Source organism: Trachurus trachurus (assembly GCF_905171665.1).
Source record: "Trachurus trachurus genome assembly, chromosome: 9".
NCBI lineage: Eukaryota > Metazoa > Chordata > Actinopteri > Carangiformes > Carangidae > Trachurus > Trachurus trachurus.
The window spans coordinates 12,568,577-12,580,793 of NC_139895.1; positions in this window are offsets into that span (position 1 = coordinate 12,568,577).

A 12,217-nucleotide genomic window follows, 5' to 3' on the forward strand; every position below is an offset into this window, starting at 1 on the left:
TCTTTATCTCCAGGTGACTCTGCCGGGAACCGTTTGCAGGGTAAGGTTAATATTTGAAAACATATTGACACTGCTCCCTTTTTGCCGTCGTGCCAAAACTCCACAAACACACAAAACATGTTTTAGGTCACGTCCAACAATTCACAAACAAACTCAGTCAAAAAAGAAACAGACCTTTTAAACAAATACACCATGCTTCAGAAGCAAAAAAACAAAAATATCTTTCAAGTACAAAACACAATTCTACAACTACGGAACTGTTACGTGACTTTTGGCAGTAATATTCCACCTTGCTGATCCACACACAAATGTCCCGTAATTCCTACTCCACAACATCAGGTGGTGCTGTTCAGTCCATTTAAGCCGCCAGAGCTACTGTTAGGTGTTTGGTTGGTTAGGTGATTGATTCTGTTTAAGTGCCTGCGCCGGTCTACGCCGGATTGCGCCGTGCACGAAACTTGCAAAATGCGCCTGGACACCCCCCGTTTGCGTGGCGCAACTGCACTGCGCCTGGTCTACGAAACTATTCCACTATTTGGGCTGCACACGTATAAAGGTGCTTTTGTGGTACCAGCATGAAAATTGGGAGGAGTTGACTCAAATATCAGGTCACCTATGATCAGTTCATTTCATACCATCCATACTCCCAACTGCAGCGTGTGGACGTTTATAGCCTTTACATTTTTGTTCAAGAATCTATCGTTTTTTCAGTGTTCATTACATTTCAAAATTACGTCTTACCGCAGCTTTACCGGGGAACTGCCCATTGGTCCGACCTCCCATTGGTTCGATCTCCCGTTACTCCGACAAAATCAACCACAAGTCGGACCAATAGGAGGTCGAACCAATGGGTGGTCCCAGGGACGTGCACATGACTATAGAGGGGTAGGGGCTCAACATCAGAAAAGGGCAGTACCTATGTACAATTTTTTCAGGCCTTAATATCAAAATAAATAAATTAAAATAAACTACAGTTACTATTTAGTTGGTAGAGAAAGCCTGCACGCCTTCAGGACCGCAGTCAACACGCTGGACCAACATGCCCAACTTCCCGAAACAGAGTCATGACTTCTGAACTGGTAGGCTAAGGCTAATATGGTATTGGGTGCACATTAAAGGGATAGTAGCATTTTTTAAAGTGGGGTTCTACAAATAGCCCCCAAGTACTTTAATTGCAGTAGAAGACTCTCTGCACTCCTCCCGTTAGCAACGCCAGCCCATAGCCCTGCCCAGAGATTTACAACATACATTGTTGTGAACAGACCCAAAGAAACGGCCTATTTTGGCCAACAACAATGGAACTGTGTATTGTTTTTCAGGTACAACCTCTTTTAGGCCGCGAAAATAGGCCGTTTCTTTGGGTCCATTCACAACAATGTATGTTGTAAATCCCTGGGCAGGGCTATGGGCTGGCGTTGCTAACGGGAGGAGTGTAGAGAGTCTTCTACTGCAATTAAAGTACTTAGGGGCTATTTGTAGATCATACAACCCCACTTTTAAAAAAATGCTACTATCCCTTTAACATGGCTTGCAGAAAAATCATGTGAGTGCAAGTGCAAAATAGAAGTAGGCTAAGCCTACAGGCTACACACACACAACCAAGAAATGACTACTGTGACTGCTACTGTGCATATTTCAGAACAGCAGCAATATTTACAACAGCAAAGTCACAATTACCAGTAACTCAATATCTGGAAACAAATTCAAATAGTCAGTGAAATCAAGCTGAGTGAGTGATTCCTCCTGTTGCTGTTGTTGTTCACTACATTCAGGTGATGTTAGACAGAGGACGGGGTAGGGCTTAACTCTTAACAAGCAGTTAGCTAAACAAACACAAATGAGCGCTTTTCTGAAATATGACTCATTAAACTTGTTGAATAAGTGGACGGCGACTTGTCAGAACCTACAAGGAAGTTATGTTGGTGGATTTATAATAACTCACAAGATTCGACACAAGTCGCTCCACTGTCACGTCTCATCTATGTGCGGCACACACAGTTATCGATGAGGCAGCAGCTTTTTTTTGAAATTCTTTGTTAACATGAGCACATTTGCATAAATTTGCATAAATTCCACCGTTTTGACGGCACATGTATATATGAAGTTGCTGTGGTGGTACCGGCATGAAAATTGGAATGAGTTGACTCCATCGGTCAACTGACAAGTTGACCATTTTAAATTTCAAGATGACTGCAATTTTTCAAGACAGCCACATCCTTAGAGCTCCGTCTCTATTAATGCTCATGGGTAGCCTTTGGTTCCATTCCTTAAGTTTTTTAACTGTAATAGCCTATCATATTACAGTTGTAAATGTCTTGTTCAATCTTGTTAACATATTATATGTTAACAAGATTGAACAAGACATTTTCACCTACTCTACTCAATGTTTAGATCAGGTGTTGTATGTATGCAAATTAGCCATACGTAATTGGATTATGCACTGTTGGCTCATGTCATACCTGCTCTACTAAGGATGTGGCTGTCGTGAAAAATTGCAGTCATCTTGAAATTTAAAGTGGTCAACTTGTTGGTTCACCGATGGAGTCAACTCATTCCAATTTTCATGCCGGTACCACCACAGCAACTTCATATATACATGTGCCGTCAAAACGGTGGAATTTATGCAAATGTATGCAAATTTGCTCATGTTAACAAAGAATTTCAAAAAACTTGTAATACATTTTTTGTTTGCCTTAATGTAAGTAATAAACTCAGTAATTTTCATGGAGATATCTAAAGGTTAAAAATGTTACCCTATACACGTGAAAAATTGTTTTTATATGCATATAAATGGGATATGTTTGGGTGTTTTTCGAAACTTTCCCCTAATGGGATTCTTCTGGGCTTTTTTTCCCTCACTCAGGACATGCTGAGGATACAAAATCAGTTGAGTTTGCTTCTGTTGCAATTTGTTTAACATTTTCTCATAAAATGACTGGACTATCAGGTGCATTCAGGTGATCTATGAAGAATAATGGAATAGTTTGTACAGTCTGTGTATTTGTACTTGGAGTGCCCCTCCCTACACATCACTTCTATTCCTGTTGTTTCCTCCTTTTCTCTCTCAGTGTCTCTGTGAATAACTATAATAATAATAATAATAATGTTGTGTTAAAGCAGAAGTAAGCGATCCGGTCGTTTTGGCTAATGCTGCGTTCCAGGCAGGCTTTTGAAACCGTAAATTACAGCTTCAAGTCACAACTTACGACTTTGTAGCGTTCCAGGCAACCCACTCGTGTTTCTCCGACCTGTTTTACCTGTGAAAGTGCACTATAACGGCCACTCGTAACTTCCGACCCGTGAACTCGTACCAGATCGAACTGGTTGTTAGAATAAATGTATCATAGTGAGAGACACTCACCTCCCGCTGACCTTTGAAGTTGTGAAACTAGCAAAGGAGGAAGTGAAAGAGTGCTATCTCACTTGCCCTGTCTGCAACCGCCAGTTCATAGAATCAAAAGATGTTTCTACATATAAGAATATCTAGCAATGCCCATATATGTAACCGACAATGCTTTCCTGTATAATCTGCTTGTGTGTACTCAATAAAAGGAAGCTGCAAACTGGGGAGCGTTGGAGTTGGCAAAGAGCACTCAGAGGAAGTGCTGCGCTCCCCTTGCCGCAAGTAAAAGATTCGATCGTGCCTGTCTCAGTCTGTTCAGTGATCCAAAGGTGAACGAACGGGGTATTTTCACCCAACACTGGTACAACTTCACAGGTCGGAAAAACACGAGTTACGAGTTACCTTGAACGCACCATAACAGTCCTCGTCCCTACGTCACCACATTCACGGCGTCCCTTGGCTGCACACACAGCCCTGCATGCCGTTCTCTCTCCTCATTGGATAAAAACTGTAGGATACGATAAAAGTTTTCTCCTCGGCTCAGAGCAGAGCAGAGAGACTGACAGACCCGTGTTTCGGTCCAAACACTCTATGTAAGTGATTGCTGTCGGAAGATATAACTATTTAAGACTTATATTAACACAAATATATCACTTACTTCTGCTTTAACACTTACCTGCCTCAGACTTCAGTTTCTCTCCTTCTGCTCCGTCCACTTCAACACTTTAACAGACTTTGGCGTCTGCCCTTGTTTAACATCTAGTTTCACTGGCTCCTCCTTCTTGTTCTCTTGGATTAGAGGAGGGGAAAACACAATGTGACAGTCACTATGCCGTTCAGTTGATCATGCGCCCTGGCTACTTGGCCAAGGGGATGTCCCTTTGGGTGACTGGTAAGTGTGCATGACTATTACCCGGGAGGTGTGGGTTCAATCCCTGCCCAGGCCCTCTTCACCTTGCCGCAACAAGTATACTGTATGTTGATTAAAGTGCTTAAAGTGCAGACATGGTGATCAGTGGTGTAGTGCTCTTGAATTGTTCAGTTTTTGTTGATAATGTTTATGGCTGTGGGAATGAATGAGTTTTTGTAAATGTTTTTCTTGGCCTGGGGAACCCTGTAGCGGCATCCTGATGCGAGAAGCTGGAATGACTTGTGCAGGGTGTGGATGGGGTCTTCTGTGATGATGTGCTCTGCAGTGATGCGCAGGTCGTTTTTTTTCCAACCTGCAATTTCCGCATCTATGAAGTAATTTGACCTGCCCCAGCCCGCCCCGCACCACCACATCTATTTTCACAACCTGCCCCGACCGGACCCGCCGCTATTGAATGCAGTGGCGTCATTTCAGTTTTAGAAAAGGTATGGCAAGGACCAACCCCTCATGGGGGGGTCCGGGGGGGTGAACCCCCCGACCGAAAATTTGTGCGCATTGTAAATTGAAATGCAGCAATCTGGTGTGATTTGAGAGCGAAATCACGACGCTTTCTCAATTATCACTATCAATGCTATGGATTGGATGATACTCACAATACCCCACACAAGGGTTCACAATAAAACTTATTTATCTTTTGAAAATAAATCATTAGTGGGGTCTGAAAAAGTCAAACAGAGCTCTGGTAGCTGATGTAACAATGTGATAAATAATTTCCCAGGACAACTCAAGCTTTTCCAGGACCTTTGACACTTTTTCTCAATTTCCATGTGTTTTCCATGACTGGATAACCATTTTCCAGGTTTTCTAGGACGCGTGGGAACCCTGACTCACCTTCTACAAAGATTTTTAAAATCCATTTGTAAATAATCTCTGAAGATAAATGAATAGGCTATTTGAAGTTTATCCACTCCGTAAAAGGTGTCTGTATCCTGTCTTAATTGCCATTTCTTTTGTGTCAACAAATTATTGCCAACATGATTTTATTCACTGCTAATCTACAGTACATGTTTCTACAGTAAGAACAGCAAAGTTTAACAGCAAAGTCAGAATAAATTTAATCTGGGAACAAATTAAAATTTTCACGACAACTAACTAAATTGAATGAGTGATTCCTCCTGTTGCTGCTGTGATTCACTACAGTCCGGTAGCCTAATGTTAGACAGGGGCTTGCTTGGGACTTGTTTGTCTCAATTAGAAGTTTTTGTGATTTGTGACAAGATAAACAGCCTCCACACTCCACAGACAGCTGTCATTAGCCTGTTCTCAACAAGATGACTGCAGCAGCTTCACAGTGTTTCTCAAATAAGAGCTTCATTTTACTGTGCTCTAAGTAGCCTAGCCAAGGACGTGCAGTCAGGGGAGGCAGGAGAGGCAGAGCCTCACCTGCCATCATGAGAAGAAAAAAATAAATAAAATAATAAAATAAAATAAGTATTAATATTTTTCCACTGGCCTATGATTTGAATGCATTTTCATTGCGGTTCCGACCAGTTTTGATCATTTCTGTGGTCAAAATCGCCGAAATCCTGTATTTCCTGTTCAAATACAGTTAAGAGACGAGAGGTGCGGCAGCGCAGCGACGTGCCTCACCCCATACAGCTCAATCCCTCACTAAGTGGCTTGTGCTCGTGCACTTGGCGCGTGCTGGTTGCCATTTCTCTGTATGTTTCCAATATCCTGCTTTGAAAACATTTTTATTATACATCTTCATTGTTATAGTGTTTGGTAATGTATTTCACGTATGTATGTAATATTTAAGTTTAGTTTGAGTCTTTTGATCGGAGAAAAATACACAAGGAAAAAGCCTGCCTTGAGGCCGGCAGTGTCGGTGCCTCACCGCTGGGGGCGATAGTGAGCCTGAAGTTCAATATAAATACCCGAGTTACTGTTGCTAACAAACAAACAATCAGTCCAATATGCTAAATTTTCTTTGCTCCATGGAAAATGGAGAATTTGATTTTAAAGCTGAGGGATTTTTCAAAACTGAACTTTCAAGCAAAGCAAGAACTAATATTAACTGGGAGACCAACACCGGACCTACGAGGTCTGCTTCAGAAGGCGGGAGTAACTCGCTCCTTTCAAAGTGAGTGGTATGACAGAAAGGAATGGCTTTGTGGCTGCGCGGAAAAAAAACGTCTTTTTTGCTTTCCTTGTCTTTTGTTCTCTACGACTGACAATGTCTGGACAAAAACTGGATTCTGTGATTTGAAAAACTTGCAAAGAAGTCTTGCCAAACATGAGCAATCAACTACTCACATCCAAAGTCAGATTTCTTTAAAAACTTTTGGAAGATCACGGATTGATCTGGCTCTGAATGAACAACATAGACTTAATATCAGCATCCACAATGCTAAGGTTAAGGAAAACCGTGAGATTTTGAAAGACCTGATAAATGCAACCTGCTTTTTAGCTAAACAGGAGCTGGCATTTCGTGGTAACGACGAGAGCACAAGCTCTTCAAATCGTGGAAACTATGTGGAACTATTACATGCTTTTGCTGAGAAAGATGAACGGTTAGCCAGACACTTGGAGACATCCACGGTGTTTTCTGGCTTATCAAACAGAATACAGAATGATTTGATCGAAGCAGTCGGTGATGTGATAAGAAATGATATCAAAAAGGAGATCAATGCAGCCCCATTTGTGGCAGTGGAAGTGGATGAGACAACGGATGTCACCAATAAAGCCCAGATCTCGGTGATTTTGCGTTACGTGGCTAAAAGTGAGGTGAAGGAGGCATTTCTAGGATTTGATGATGTGAGTGATGACAGACGGGCCGCTGCGGTTGCCCAGTATGTTTTTGGAGTTTTGGAGAAGTACAACTGTGTCGAAAAGCTGGTAGCACAGACATATGACGGGGCATCTGTGATGGCGTCAGAGCTAAATGGTGTGCAGGCCAAGATTAAAGAAAAGGTTCCGGAAGCCCTGTTTACCCACTGTTATGCACATAAATTGAACCTTGTGCTTTCACATTCTGCAAAATGCATACCTGAGTGCAGAATTTTTTTTAAAACAATGGAGGGACTAGCCACATTTTTCAGCAAGTCAACAAAACGCACTCACCTATTGGATGATGTTGTGAAGCGGCGGATACCAAGAGCAGCGCCCACGAGATGGAGCTCAAATTCTAGCCTGCTGCAAACAATAAGCATGTATCAAACTGATCTGCGTGCTGTATTCCAGATCATCAGCGAAAATCCTGACACTTGGGACAACGACAGCCAGATGATGGCCGCTGGATATGACAGGTGGTTATCTAAAGCATCAACATGCTTTTTCATCATGGCATACGAGAACATTTTCTGTCATACTGATGCTCTCTTTAGAGTGCTAAAGAACAAAACAATGGACATTGGATTTTGTTGTGCGCGGATACGTGACACAATTGGAGTTGTCGAACGCATGAGACAGGAGTTTGATATCTTCTATGAACGATTTGAGCAGAGATGCGCCGCACTTGGCCTTACAGATGGTGAGAGAAGCCAACGCAAAATGTCAGTCAAAGATGAGAGGAAACAGATGTTTCTCAACATTCTGGACAATATCAGTGCTCAGATGAAAGCTAGGTTTGATCATTTTGGCCAGCTAGCTTTCCTTGGATTGGTTGATTGTGCAAAGTTTGAGCAAATGTCACGGCACTTTGATGACACGAAACTGCAGAGCTTGACAAAGTATGCCAGGTTCTTTGACTTTGTCAGGCTAAAGGCTGATCTCCTTGGACTTTATAGTTCACAAACAGTGCGGGGGGAATGCAAATCTCCTGGACAGCTTCTCAACTTTTTGGCCGACAAGGATCTGCTTGCCACTGTTCCTGAGGCAACAAAGTTACTCCAGCTGGTCCTCACTATACCGGCTACGACGGCATCTGTGGAAAGGTCGTTTTCTGCATTGAAAAGACTCAAAACATACAGTCGGAATAGGACCGACCAAGGACGACTTTCTTCCCTGGCAATAATCTCAATTGAGACAGAGAGACTTGTAAAACTCAAACAAGATAAGGAGGACTTTTACAACGAGGTCACAAAGATCTTTGTCCAGAAGGAAAGGCGAATGGACTTCATTTACAAGTAAAGGTAAGAACACCACACCACTCGAGTCTGTGTATGTGGTTCTGTGATGTCCAGCTGCGGACTCTCCGCTCCGCTATCACACAACGTCTTTCAGAACCACTGGGGTGGACAGCGGCGCGGAGGGAGAAAAGCACTGTGTTTATGCTACTGTTTATATTTATTTCTGTTTGCCTATGCTACAAAGGCACGGATACTGATCCTTCGTATTTGTCAATCTCGGTGTTTTATTTTGAAAATTGTTTTTATTTTGAAAATTGACCGGATTCTCTCAGGGTTTTTTTGTTTGACTTCCTGTCCGGCTTGACGCTGTCGCTCGCGGCTCGCGCACAACAGGGCTCCCCCGAAAATCACTGTGCAATTCGAACACTGCTAAAGAGAACCAGTCTATTTCTATTTTCTGGAAGTTGTTGTTTATGTACAAAATCTCTTAAAGCCCATGATCGCCCGTTTGAGCAGTTTAACATGCAAGCGATAGCCTATGCGTCTCTCCCTCCTCGCCGCTGTCCACACCTGTGGTTCTGAAAGATGTTGTGTGATAGCGGAGCGGAGTCAACAGGTGGATTTGTTGTGGGATTATTAGGAAGCTGCTGATTTTTGTTACATTTGTGGACTTGCATTGGCGGGATGAAAACCCGAATTCATGCTATTTTATTAGAATTAGCCTACTATTGTAAATCTGACTTTCAAAGTCAGTGCCTTAGAATTACGATTGTAAATCTGACTTTCAAAGTCAGTGCCTCCCCAACTACAAACCTCACCGCACGTCACTGAGCCTAGCTAGTGTTAGCCAAACAAGCACTGAAATATGACTCATATTTAAGCATGTGGAATAAGTGGTAGGCTAAGTTGTTAGCAGGCACCACTGGGAAGTCATGTTGATGGCTTTATAACTCACAAAGGTTTTAGTCGCTCCACATTCACGTCTGCAGCACATGGAGTTATACAGTCTATGAGTTACATCTATGATGCAGTGGCGTGCACTCGTACACGCGCTCTCACAGACACAGCGCACGCAGCGCGAGGCAGCCCCGCCCCTCCGTGAGACAGAGGAGGAGAGAGGAGCAGGAGCGACAGCACGGTGTTCAGTGAGAAAGAGGCAACACTATCGCGAATAAGTCGGAGAGAATTACAACAGGACACAGAACGCTGACCCGGTACGCCGTAAAAATCCCCGGTACGCCAGGGGTTAAAATCCAGTGCCAGTACTCCGAACATTTTCTACCAAAGTCAAGGTATGGCGAGTGCCATACACCGCCATACCCAAATGACGCCACTGATTGAATGGGCCACACATTAAAACATACAACACTTTTTAGTAGCCCCCTCTGGTTGAGAAGATAATTGCAATGTGTGACAACAAGCCCCGGTCTCCCCACAGCCGTTAAAATCTCATGCCTGACCTCAAAACTCCACAGTTTCCTCAACAGGAATAGACGTTGCTGAGCCTAATGAAAATAGAGTCAGTGTGTTGACAGAAGATCAGGTTGGTGTCAATCTCCACTCCCCGATATCAGAACATCTCAACATGCTCCACCTCCTGTCCTGCCAGTTTCTGGATTTGACACCATCAACCAGGACATGCTGAGGTCTGTACAGCTGGAAGTTTTTTTATCCACCTGGTAATGGTTTAACCTGTAGTTCCAGAAGATGGGTGCATAAAGTATGTGTGTGTTAGCCTAGAAATCTAGATGCACCCTAGTGGCAGCAAATATATTTGCTCCGTAGGTGGGTCTAGAAATGAACCATAGGAACTTTTTGAGTCTCGAACACCGTTTGTGTTCACCAATCACAGCGCTCTATCTGTTTAGAGAGTCGTTGGGCGGGCTTAATGCGATGACAACATACATTTTAATTGGCTTGTCAGGCTAACGTCATCCTGCTCTTTGCTCTGATTAGTCGTAGCGCTACACTATTGCGTGCAGAGGCAGTTTGAAAGACAGCCTTCATCCCGACCCCTGGATTGAGCCGAGGTCTACTGGTCGTTGCCAGACTAGACATATTAATGATATAGTCTGGCTTGTCATGTGTGTGTGTCAACTGTGTTGAATGCTGATGAAAAATCCATGAAAAGAATCCGTGTGTGGGGGTGTGGGGAGTCCAAATAACTACATAGCTACTGTGTCCAGGAGGGTCACGCAGGCATCCACCACTCCCCGCTTAGCCTTGTAGGCCAAGATTGTCCTCCACCTTCTACATTTTCAGAAAGTCACATGACTCCGTGAGTGTGTGTTGTTGACTTACAAGTTGTTTAAACTAGTTGTTTCATTGTCTGTTGTCTAAAATGACAACTAATGTGTTTTAATGAGATAAACTCTTACTTTATTTCCAGCTTCATATAAATAATGTTGATGATCGTTGTGACAGAGAGAATAACATCATCAAAATTAAAGAAGCAAGCGGCGATGATCGGGCACTCGCGACCCCATGCCAGACCTGAGGCATGCAAGGGCTGTGGCGAGAAGGGAGAAGGGTGAAAAAAACCTGGAAGGAGCAAAAAAACGCAATGTTTTGTTCATCCAACAGGGGGCAGTAACCAGATGTGGGTAGATGAGCTCAGAGGCGGACCTTCATCACACACGTGAAGTTTCGAGCAAATCGGACAATGCATGAAGGAGTTATGGCAAGTTGATGGTCAATCCACCAGGGGGCGGTATGAGCATAACAACACATGGGCCGGTGCGTTCAGGGGTGGACCCTGATCACACGTGAAGTTTAGAGCAAATCGGACAATGTTGATGTAAAATAGGGCATTTCCAGTTTCCACAAGGGGGGCGACATGAGTGAGATTACCTACGAGCATATGGAGACATTACATCTATAATCAATTTGAAGTCATTGTCCCTAAGACAAGTTTGTTAAAATATAACGTGTGTCCGCAGCTTTTGACACTGATTCCTACACAGTCCTCCTATGCCATCACCTTGGAATTGACGGTACAGCCCTTATCCTATCCAACCGATCTCAGTTTGCCACTTTTAACGGCACCTCCTCCCCCTCTGCCCCAGTCAACCACCTTTCCTTTGTCTGTTTAGTGTTTCCTCCCCTCTCTCACTTCCCTGTTTCTTTAACCCCACCTCCAAACCCCCGCTCATGCTCATGTAAAGCGCCTTGGGTATTTTGAAAGGTGCTATATAAATAAAAGTTATTATTATTATTATTAGAAGAAGAGAAGTGACTTGATACAGGTAGAATGGCACCATCTGCTGGACAACTCCTGGTATCACACCTGTATGGATTAATTCAATGTGAGCCCATGAATAAATAGTGAGCTAGGATACAGCAGTTGTGGAAGAGCTGCTGACATTCCCCCTTATATACAGACACATCTCAGTAAATTAGAATACAAATGTCCCCATGATAGTGTACTGTAGCTACAGACCGGTCCGGTCTCTCTTCCGCTGTTTTGCCAGCCCTCCCGGCCATGTGCATATGTTTACAACGAAGCCTTCAACAAGGCAATCCATGCAGCAGTGGATAACTTTATTTATCATATACAATGTAATGATGTTTAGTTTAGTTTATTTCATTCATTGAAAAAAGAAAATAAAAGAATTTAAAAAATAAGAATAATGCATCTCCTGAATGAAAGGGGCCAGAAAGAAGCGAACTTATGTTGTCTACGCCTTATCTGTCATAAACAAGAGATTACAGGTTACAGGGCGTGTTTGTGTCGTGGTGCCACAGAGACGAGAGCTGGGACACCGGGTTGGAGGCTCTGATCTTACAAGGTTGGTTTTCAGCCAAGAGACGCTAGGTGGAAGGCAGAGAGCCTCCATTCTCCCTGGAACAAATTACAAGTCATTCAACCATCACAATTCCTCCAAAGCTGTTTAATTAAGGCATAGTTCCTCTTTAAATTAGATGATTCCGCAG